This window comes from Tachysurus fulvidraco, chromosome 5, assembly GCF_022655615.1.
Source record: "Tachysurus fulvidraco isolate hzauxx_2018 chromosome 5, HZAU_PFXX_2.0, whole genome shotgun sequence".
Lineage (NCBI taxonomy): Eukaryota > Metazoa > Chordata > Actinopteri > Siluriformes > Bagridae > Tachysurus > Tachysurus fulvidraco.
In genome coordinates, this window is record NC_062522.1 from 33,115,262 (window position 1) to 33,125,261 (window position 10,000).

A 10,000-nucleotide genomic window follows, 5' to 3' on the forward strand; every position below is an offset into this window, starting at 1 on the left:
TGTGTGTTGTGTGGTGTGTGTGTGGTGTGTGGTGTGTGTGTGTGTGTGTGGTGTGTGGGTGAGTGATGTGTGAGTGAGGCGAGTCAACGTGCTTCAAACACCTCAGTTGAAACAATGAAAGGAAAAACGTTTTTATTTAGAATCGTCCGTGACGATTAAATAATTAAATAATTGTTATGATGTTTAGTGTTTCTTTCTTTTTTTTTTTTTTTTAGGTATTTTGATCATTGTTGTTTTAGTATTATTCGATTCCGGCGGTGTCTGTCTGTCTGTCTGTCTGTCTGTCTGTCTGTCTGTCTGTCTGTCTGTCTGTCTATCTATCTATCTATCTATCTATCTATCTATCTATTTATTTGCAATTTCTAGCGGCGTTAAAGTTCCGTATTTAATTGGAGGGATTCATTTATTTATTTATTTTTGCCGTTTTATCATAATGACGTTTCGTTTTCTTTTCTTAAGTGAATTAACACATTAGTGTGAAGTGTTGTTCCGTGTCTAGTGTTTAATTAGAATAATGACGTCACTCCGATTTCACTGCCAGGACCTGACATACGCTCACGGGGCATTGTGGGTGAGAACACATCGTTAGCGACTCTCTGGAAGCCTCGTGGTGTTTGAGGATTCTTTAGGTTTCTCACATTGAGACAGAAGAAGATCTCAGTAGATCCAGTTTGTAGCATTTGGAAGAGATCCAGTTAAACCCTGAAATAAAGTGTACTGTAGTGTACTGTAGTGTACTGTACTGTACTATAGTGTAATGTACTGTACTGTAGTGTAATGTACTGTAGTGTAGTGTACTGTACTGTAATGTACTGTAGTGTACTGTAGTGTAGTGTACTGTAGTGTAGTGTACTGTAGTGTACTGTACTGTGCTGTAGTGTAGTGTACTGTAGTGTAGTGTACTGTGCTGTAGTGTAGTGTAGTGTAGTGTACTGTACTGTGCTGTAGTGTAGTGTACTGTAGTGTACTGTACTGTAGTGTAGTGTAGTGTAGTGTAGTGTACTGTACTGTAGTGTACTGTAGTGTACTGCACTGTAGTGTAGCGTAGTGTACTGTAGTGTACTGCACTGTAGTGTAGCGTAGTGTAGTGTAGTGTAGTGTACTGTAGTGTAGTGTAGTGTACTGTACTGTAGTGTACTGTACCGTAGTGTACTGTACTGTACTGTAGTGTAGTGTAGTGTACTGTACTGTACTGTAGTGTACTGTAGTGTAGTGTACTGTAGTGTACTGTAGTGTACTGTACTGTACTGTACTGTAGTGTACCGTAGTGTAGTGTAGTGTACTGTAGTGTAGTGTACTGTACTGTACTGTACTGTAGTGTACTGTAGTGTAGTGTACTGTAGTGTAGTGTACTGTACTGTACTGTAGTGTACTGTAGTGTACTGTAGTGTAGTGTAGTGTACTGTACTGTACTGTAGTGTAGTGTAGTGTACTGTAGTGTAGTGTAGTGTACTGTACTGTAGTGTAGTGTACTGTAGTGTACTGTACTGTAGTGTACTGTAGTGTACTGTAGTGTAGTGTAGTGTAGTGTACTGTAGTGTACTGTAGTGTAGTGTAGTGTACTGTAGTGTAGTGTAGTGTAGTGTACTGTACTGTAGTGTACTGTAGTGTAGTGTACTGTAGTGTAGTGTAGTGTACTGTAGTGTAGTGTAGTGTAGTGTACTGTACTGTAGTGTACTGTACTGTACTGTAGTGTAGTGTAGTGTACTGTACTGTACTGTAGTGTACTGTAGTGTAGTGTACTGTAGTGTAGTGTAGTGTACTGTACTGTACTGTAGTGTACTGTAGTGTACTGTACTGTACTGTAGTGTAGTGTACTGTACTGTAGTGTAGTGTAGTGTACTGTACTGTAGTGTAGTGTAGTGTACTGTAGTATACTGTAGTGTAGTGTAGTGTACTGTAGTGTAGTGTAGTGTACTGCACTGTAGTGTACTGTAGTGTACTGTAGTGTAGTGTAGTGTACTGTACTGTACTGTAGTGTAGTGTACTGTAGTGTAGTGTAGTGTAGTGTACTGTACTGTACTGTAGTGTAGTGTAGTGTACTGTAGTGTAGTGTACTGTAGTGTACTGTAGTGTAGTGTAGTGTACTGTAGTGTAGTGTAGTGTACTGTAGTGTACTGTAGTGTAGTGTAGTGTACTGTAGTGTAGTGTACTGTAGTGTAGTGTAGTGTACTGTACTGTACTGTAGTGTACTGTACTGTACTGTACTGTACTGTAGTGTAGTGTAGTGTACTGTAGTGTACTGTACTGTACTGTAGTGTAGTGTAGTGTACTGTACTGTGCTGTAGTGTAGTGTACTGTAGTGTACTGTACTGTAGTGTAGTGTAGTGTAGTGTACTGTAGTGTACTGTAGTGTAGTGTACTGTAGTGTACTGTACTGTACTGTAGTGTACTGTAGTGTACTGTACTGTACTGTACTATAGTGTACTGTAGTGTACTGTAGTGTAGTGTACTGTAGTGTACTGTACTGTACTGTAGTGTACTGTAGTGTACTGTACTGTACTGTAGTGTAGTGTACTGTAGTGTAGTGTACTGTACTGTACAGTACTGTAGTGTACTGTACTGTAGTGTAGTGTAGTGTACTGTACTGTAGTGTAGTGTAGTGTACTGTAGTGTAGTGTACTGTAGTGTAGTGTAGTGTACTGTAGTGTACTGTACTGTACTGTAGTGTAGTGTAGTGTACTGTAGTGTACTGTAGTGTAGTGTAGTGTACTGTAGTGTAGTGTACTGTAGTGTAGTGTACTGTAGTGTAGTGTAGTGTACTGTAGTGTACTGTACTGTACTGTAGTGTAGTGTAGTGTACTGTAGTGTACTGTAGTGTAGTGTAGTGTACTGTAGTGTAGTGTACTGTAGTGTAGTGTAGTGTAGTGTACTGTAGTGTAGTGTAGTGTACTGTAGTGTAGTGTACTGTAGTGTACTGTACTGTAGTGTACTGTACTGTAGTGTACTGTAGTGTAGTGTACTGTAGTGTACTGTAGTGTACTGTACTGTACTGTACTGTAGTGTACCGTAGTGTAGTGTAGTGTACTGTAGTGTAGTGTACTGTACTGTACTGTACTGTAGTGTACTGTACTGTAGTGTACTGTACTGTACTGTAGTGTAGTGTACTGTAGTGTAGTGTAGTGTAGTGTAGTGTACTGTACTGTAGTGTAGTGTAGTGTACTGTAGTGTAGTGTACTGTAGTGTACTGTACTGTACTGTAGTGTACTGTAGTGTACTGTACTGTACTGTACTGTAGTGTACTGTAGTGTACTGTACTGTACTGTAGTGTAGTGTAGTGTAGTGTACTGTAGTGTACTGTACTGTACTGTAGTGTACTGTAGTGTAGTGTAGTGTAGTGTACTGTACTGTAGTGTAGTGTAGTGTAGTGTAGTGTACTGTAGTGTAGTGTAGTGTAGTGTACTGTAGTGTAGTGTACTGTAGTGTAGTGTAGTGTACTGTACTGTACTGTACTGTAGTGTAGTGTACTGTAGTGTACTGTACTGTACTGTAGTGTACTGTACTGTACTGTAGTGTAGTGTAGTGTACTGTACTGTAGTGTAGTGTACTGTAGTGTAGTGTAGTGTAGTGTAGTGTACTGTAGTGTACTGTAGTGTACTGTACTGTAGTGTACTGTAGTGTAGTGTAGTGTAGTGTAGTGTACTGTACTGTAGTGTACTGTACTGTACTGTAGTGTAGTGTAGTGTACTGTACTGTAGTGTAGTGTAGTGTACTGTAGTGTAGTGTAGTGTAGTGTAGTGTACTGTACTGTAGTGTAGTGTAGTGTACTGTACTGTACTGTAGTGTAGTGTACTGTAGTGTACTGTACTGTAGTGTACTGTAGTGTAGTGTAGTGTACTGTAGTGTAGTGTACTGTACTGTAGTGTAGTGTAGTGTACTGTAGTGTAGTGTAGTGTAGTGTACTGTAGTGTAGTGTAGTGTAGTGTAGTGTACTGTAGTGTACTGTACTGTAGTGTAGTGTAGTGTACTGTAGTGTAGTGTACTGTAGTGTAGTGTAGTGTACTGTAGTGTAGTGTAGTGTAGTGTACTGTAGTGTACTGTAGTGTACTGTACTGTAGTGTACTGTACTGTAGTGTAGTGTACTGTAGTGTAGTGTAGTGTACTGTAGTGTACTGTACTGTACTGTAGTGTACTGTAGTGTAGTGTACTGTACTGTAGTGTAGTGTACTGTAGTGTAGTGTAGTGTACTGTAGTGTAGTGTAGTGTACTGTAGTGTAGTGTAGTGTACTGTAGTGTAGTGTACTGTAGTGTAGTGTACTGTAGTGTAGTGTAGTGTACTGTAGTGTAGTGTAGTGTAGTGTAGTGTACTGTAGTGTAGTGTAGTGTACTGTAGTGTACTGTACTGTAGTGTAGTGTAGTGTAGCGTACTGTAGTGTAGTGTAGTGTACTGTAGTGTAGTGTAGTGTAGTGTACTGTAGTGTACTGTAGTGTACTGTACTGTAGTGTACTGTACTGTAGTGTAGTGTACTGTAGTGTAGTGTAGTGTACTGTAGTGTACTGTAGTGTACTGTAGTGTAGTGTACTGTACTGTACTGTAGTGTAGTGTACTGTAGTGTAGTGTAGTGTACTGTAGTGTAGTGTAGTGTAGTGTAGTGTAATGTAGTGTACTGTAGTGTACTGTACTGTAGTGTACTGTAGTGTACTGTACTGTACTGTAGTGTACTGTAGTGTAGTGTACTGTAGTGTACTGTAGTGTACTGTACTGTAGTGTACCGTAGTGTAGTGTAGTGTACTGTAGTGTAGTGTACTGTACTGTACTGTACTGTAGTGTACTGTACTGTAGTGTACTGTACTGTAGTGTACTGTAGTGTACTGTAGTGTAGTGTAGTGTAGTGTACTGTACTGTAGTGTAGTGTAGTGTACTGTAGTGTAGTGTACTGTAGTGTACTGTACTGTACTGTAGTGTACTGTAGTGTACTGTACTGTACTGTACTGTAGTGTACTGTAGTGTACTGTACTGTACTGTAGTGTAGTGTAGTGTAGTGTACTGTAGTGTACTGTACTGTACTGTAGTGTACTGTAGTGTAGTGTAGTGTAGTGTACTGTACTGTAGTGTAGTGTAGTGTAGTGTAGTGTACTGTAGTGTAGTGTAGTGTACTGTAGTGTAGTGTACTGTAGTGTACTGTACTGTACTGTAGTGTACTGTACTGTACTGTACTGTACTGTAGTGTAGTGTACTGTAGTGTACTGTACTGTACTGTAGTGTAGTGTAGTGTAGTGTAGTGTAGTGTACTGTACTGTAGTGTAGTGTACTGTAGTGTAGTGTAGTGTAGTGTACTGTAGTGTACTGTAGTGTAGTGTAGTGTAGTGTACTGTAGTGTAGTGTAGTGTAGTGTACTGTACTGTAGTGTAGTGTAGTGTACTGTAGTGTAGTGTAGTGTAGTGTAGTGTACTGTACTGTAGTGTAGTGTAGTGTACTGTACTGTACTGTAGTGTAGTGTACTGTAGTGTACTGTAGTGTACTGTACTGTAGTGTAGTGTACTGTAGTGTACTGTAGTGTAGTGTAGTGTACTGTACTGTAGTGTAGTGTACTGTAGTGTACTGTACTGTAGTGTACTGTACTGTAGTGTAGTGTACTGTAGTGTAGTGTACTGTAGTGTACTGTAGTGTAGTGTAGTGTAGTGTACTGTACTGTAGTGTAGTGTAGTGTACTGTACTGTAGTGTAGTGTAGTGTACTGTAGTGTAGTGTAGTGTAGTGTAGTGTAGTGTACTGTACTGTAGTGTAGTGTAGTGTACTGTACTGTACTGTAGTGTAGTGTACTGTAGTGTACTGTACTGTAGTGTACTGTACTGTAGTGTAGTGTACTGTAGTGTAGTGTACTGTACTGTAGTGTAGTGTAGTGTACTGTAGTGTAGTGTAGTGTAGTGTACTGTAGTGTAGTGTAGTGTAGTGTACTGTAGTGTACTGTACTGTAGTGTAGTGTAGTTTACTGTAGTGTAGTGTACTGTAGTGTAGTGTAGTGTACTGTAGTGTAGTGTAGTGTAGTGTACTGTAGTGTAGTGTAGTGTAGTGTACTGTAGTGTACTGTACTGTAGTGTACTGTACTGTAGTGTAGTGTACTGTACTGTAGTGTAGTGTACTGTAGTGTAGTGTAGTGTAGTGTAGTGTACTGTACTGTAGTGTAGTGTACTGTAGTGTAGTGTACTGTAGTGTAGTGTACTGTAGTGTACTGTACTGTAGTGTAGTGTACTGTAGTGTAGTGTACTGTAGTGTACTGTACTGTACTGTAGTGTACTGTAGTGTAGTGTAGTGTACTGTACTGTAGTGTAGTGTACTGTAGTGTAGTGTAGTGTACTGTACTGTAGTGTAGTGTACTGTAGTGTAGTGTACTGTACTGTACTGTACTGTACGTCTCCTCAGAGTCCCAGCTCACAACCAGAGAGGAGCTTGGAGATTTAACCAGATGGTCGAAAACAAATGAATGAATTTAAAAAAGACATGAAATTATTTGTTCATGCTCTAAAAGAGGAAAAGTGACAATAAACACACAGAGATAAAAACAGTGATGAAGACTGTGATGAAGACTGTGATGAAGACAGTGATGAAGACTGTGATGAAGACTGTGATGAAGACTGATGAAGATTGTGATGGATTCTGTGATGAAGACTGTGATGAAGACTGATGAAGATTGTGATGAAGACTGTGATGAAGACAGTGATGAAGACACTGATGAAGACTGTGATGAAGACTGTGATGAAGACTGATGAAGATTGTGATGGATTCTGTGATGAAGACTGATGAAGATTGTGATGAAGACTGTGATGAAGACAGTGATGAAGACACTGATGAAGACTGTGATGAAGACTGTGATGAAGACTGTGATGAAGACAGTGATGAATTCTGTGATAAAGACAGTGATGGATTCTGTGATGAAGACTGTGATGAAGACAGTGATGAAGACACTGATGAATTCTGTGATGAAGACTGTGATAAAGACTGATGAAGACTGTGATGAAGACAGTGATGAAGACTGTGATGAAGACAGTGTTGAAGACAGTGATGGATTCTGTGATGAAGACAGTGATGAAGATGCCTTCGAGCTGATTTCAGATGCTATGTAACTGAAAACCTGACAAATCTGTCTGTATATAAATGATGAGGTGTGTGTGTGTGTGTGTGTGTGTGTGTGTGTGTGTGTGTTGTAACTGTCAATCTATGAAACATATTTATGGAACATGACAAAAACACTAGCATGTGAAACCAAAACACTTCAGATTGTAACAGGAGTTTGTGCTGAGGGGGTGAACAAAACATGTACACTGTATACACACACACACACACACACACACACACACACACACACACACACACACACACACACACATTCTATCTGCACGGTGTCTCAGTGGAATTTGACGTTTCATTTTCTCTCTGAGCACGCAGCAGTGGGCAGAATGTGTAAACAGGTAATGTTGATCACCCTGTGTGTGTGTGTGTGTTGTGTGTTTGTTTGTGTGCTGCCGGTGTGTGTTTGTGTGTGCGCGCGTGTGTGTGTGTGTGTGTGTGTCTGTGTGTATGGTTTAGATCTTGAAAAATGCTGTTTTTTTTATCTTATTCTAATACACACATTTCCTCTAGTAGCTCTAATTATTCTGTTGACATGAATAATCAGACCTGTGTGTATCTCTCTCTCTCTCTCTCTCTCTCTCTCTCTCTCTCTCTCTCTCTCTCTCTCTCTCTCTCTCTCTCTCTCTCTCTCTCTCTCTCTCTCTCTCTCTCTCTCTCTCTCTCTCTCTAACCTGGGTAAGTAAATGCCTGTAGAGGCAAAGTGATGCTCTGGATGCCAGATTGTGACAGTGCACAGCAGATGATGATCAAATGGCAGCTGCAGGGACATCAATTCCTTTTCTGTCTAACACACACACACACACACACACACACACACACACACACACACACACACACAAACACACACACAGCCACTGGTCATATATTTGGCAGCCGCTTCAAACAGAAAGTGAACACGGCATCTCCTCATTCCCGCTCTGTCACTGTCCTCAATCATTTTATCATATTCATCACACACACACACACACACACACACACACACACACACACGCACACACACACAAACACACACACGCACACACACAAACACACACACGCCACTACTGTACTGAGAACTGAGAGACAGACTGACAGTTCAATCAATAAAAATATTTGAATTCACATATTTTACAAGTTATACTGACCAATTTATATGCAAACAGACAGACAGACAGACAGACAGCCAGGTAAATACACAGACAGACAGACAGACAGACAGACAGACAGACAGGTAAATACACAGACAGACAGACAGACAGACAGGTAAATACACAGACAGACAGACAGACAGACAGACAGGTAAATACACAGACAGACAGACAGACAGACAGGTAAATACACAGACAGACAGACAGCCAGGTAAATACACAGACAGACAGACAAACAGACAGACAGCCAGGTAAATACACAGACAAACAGACAGACAGCCAGGTAAATACACAGACAGACAGACAGACAGACAGACAGACAGGTAAATACACAGACAGACAGACAGACAGACAGACAGGTAAATACACAGACAGACAGACAGACAGACAGCCAGGTAAATACACAGACAGACAGACAGACAGACAGACAGACAGACAGACAGGTAAATACACAGACAGACAGACAGACAGACAGGTAAATACACAGACAGACAGACAGACAGACAGACAGGTAAATACACAGACAGACAGACAGACAGGTAAATACACAGACAGACAGACAGACAGACAGACAGACAGACAGACAGACAGACAGGTAAATACAAAACAGACAGACAGACAGACAGACAGACAGACAGACAGAAAGGTAAATACACAGACAGACAGACAGACAGACAGACAGACAGACAGACACTTACTTTGTGTATAAGAAAAATACAGAACTACAAAATTACAAGCAATATGTTGTAAAGTGTGTGCGCGCGCGCGCGTGTGTGTGTGTGTGTGTGTGTGTGTGTGTGTGATTAGATTACTCCTGTCAAAAGTGTTGCAAATGCTGTTGTCTCAGCTGAAAAGTTTTTTGTGCATACTGGCTGCATTTCAGTTTACATTTAGTGAAGGAACTTCATTTATCACACACACACACACACACACGCACACGCACACGCACACACATACGCACACGCACGCACGCACGCACGCACACACACACACACACACACAGAGTGTAGGTGATGGTCACTGTGTCACAAATCACACTTTATGGTCTACACTGTGTAGTAACAGATTATTAATAATGAACAGACTGTAAAGTGACTCGAGTTTTTATTCAAACGTTTTAATAGTTTTAGAATTTAATGTACAAACAAATAAAACATATAGAACTGTAGAGGTGTGTGTGTGTGTGTGTGTGTGTGTGTGTGTGTGTGTGTGTGTGTGTATGTTTGTGTATGTGTGTGCTTGTGTGTTTGTGTGTGTGTGTGAGTGTGTGTGTTTGTTTGTGTGTTTGTTTGTGTGTGTGTGTGTGTGTGTGTTTGTGTGAGTGTGTTTGTGTGTGTGTGTGTATGTGTGTGTGTTTGTGTGTGTGTGTTTGTGTGAGTGTGTTTGTGTATGTGTGTTTGTTTGTGTGTGTGTGTGTGTGTCTGTGTGAGTGTGTGTGTGTGTTTGTGTGTGTGTGTGTGTGTTTGTGTGTGTGTTTGTGTGTATGTGTGTGTGTGTTTGTGTGTGTGTGTGTTTGTAAAAGCCAGTTTAACAGATTGTGTACTAAAATTCCTCCGTTATATAAAAAGGTCAAATGAAGGATAAATGTGTAGATGAAGAATGTGTGAGTGAACAAGAACTGATGGTGCTACGCTTTGATCCCTCATCAAGTCTCTCTCTCTCTCTCTCTCTCTCTCTCTCTCTCACACACACACACACACACACACACAGTGCGGATGAAGGGAAACCCAGGTGATGCTAATGATGTGCTGTGTGTGTTTCAGATCTGCTGTGTGATCTCAGAGCTCTACAGAATCATCACA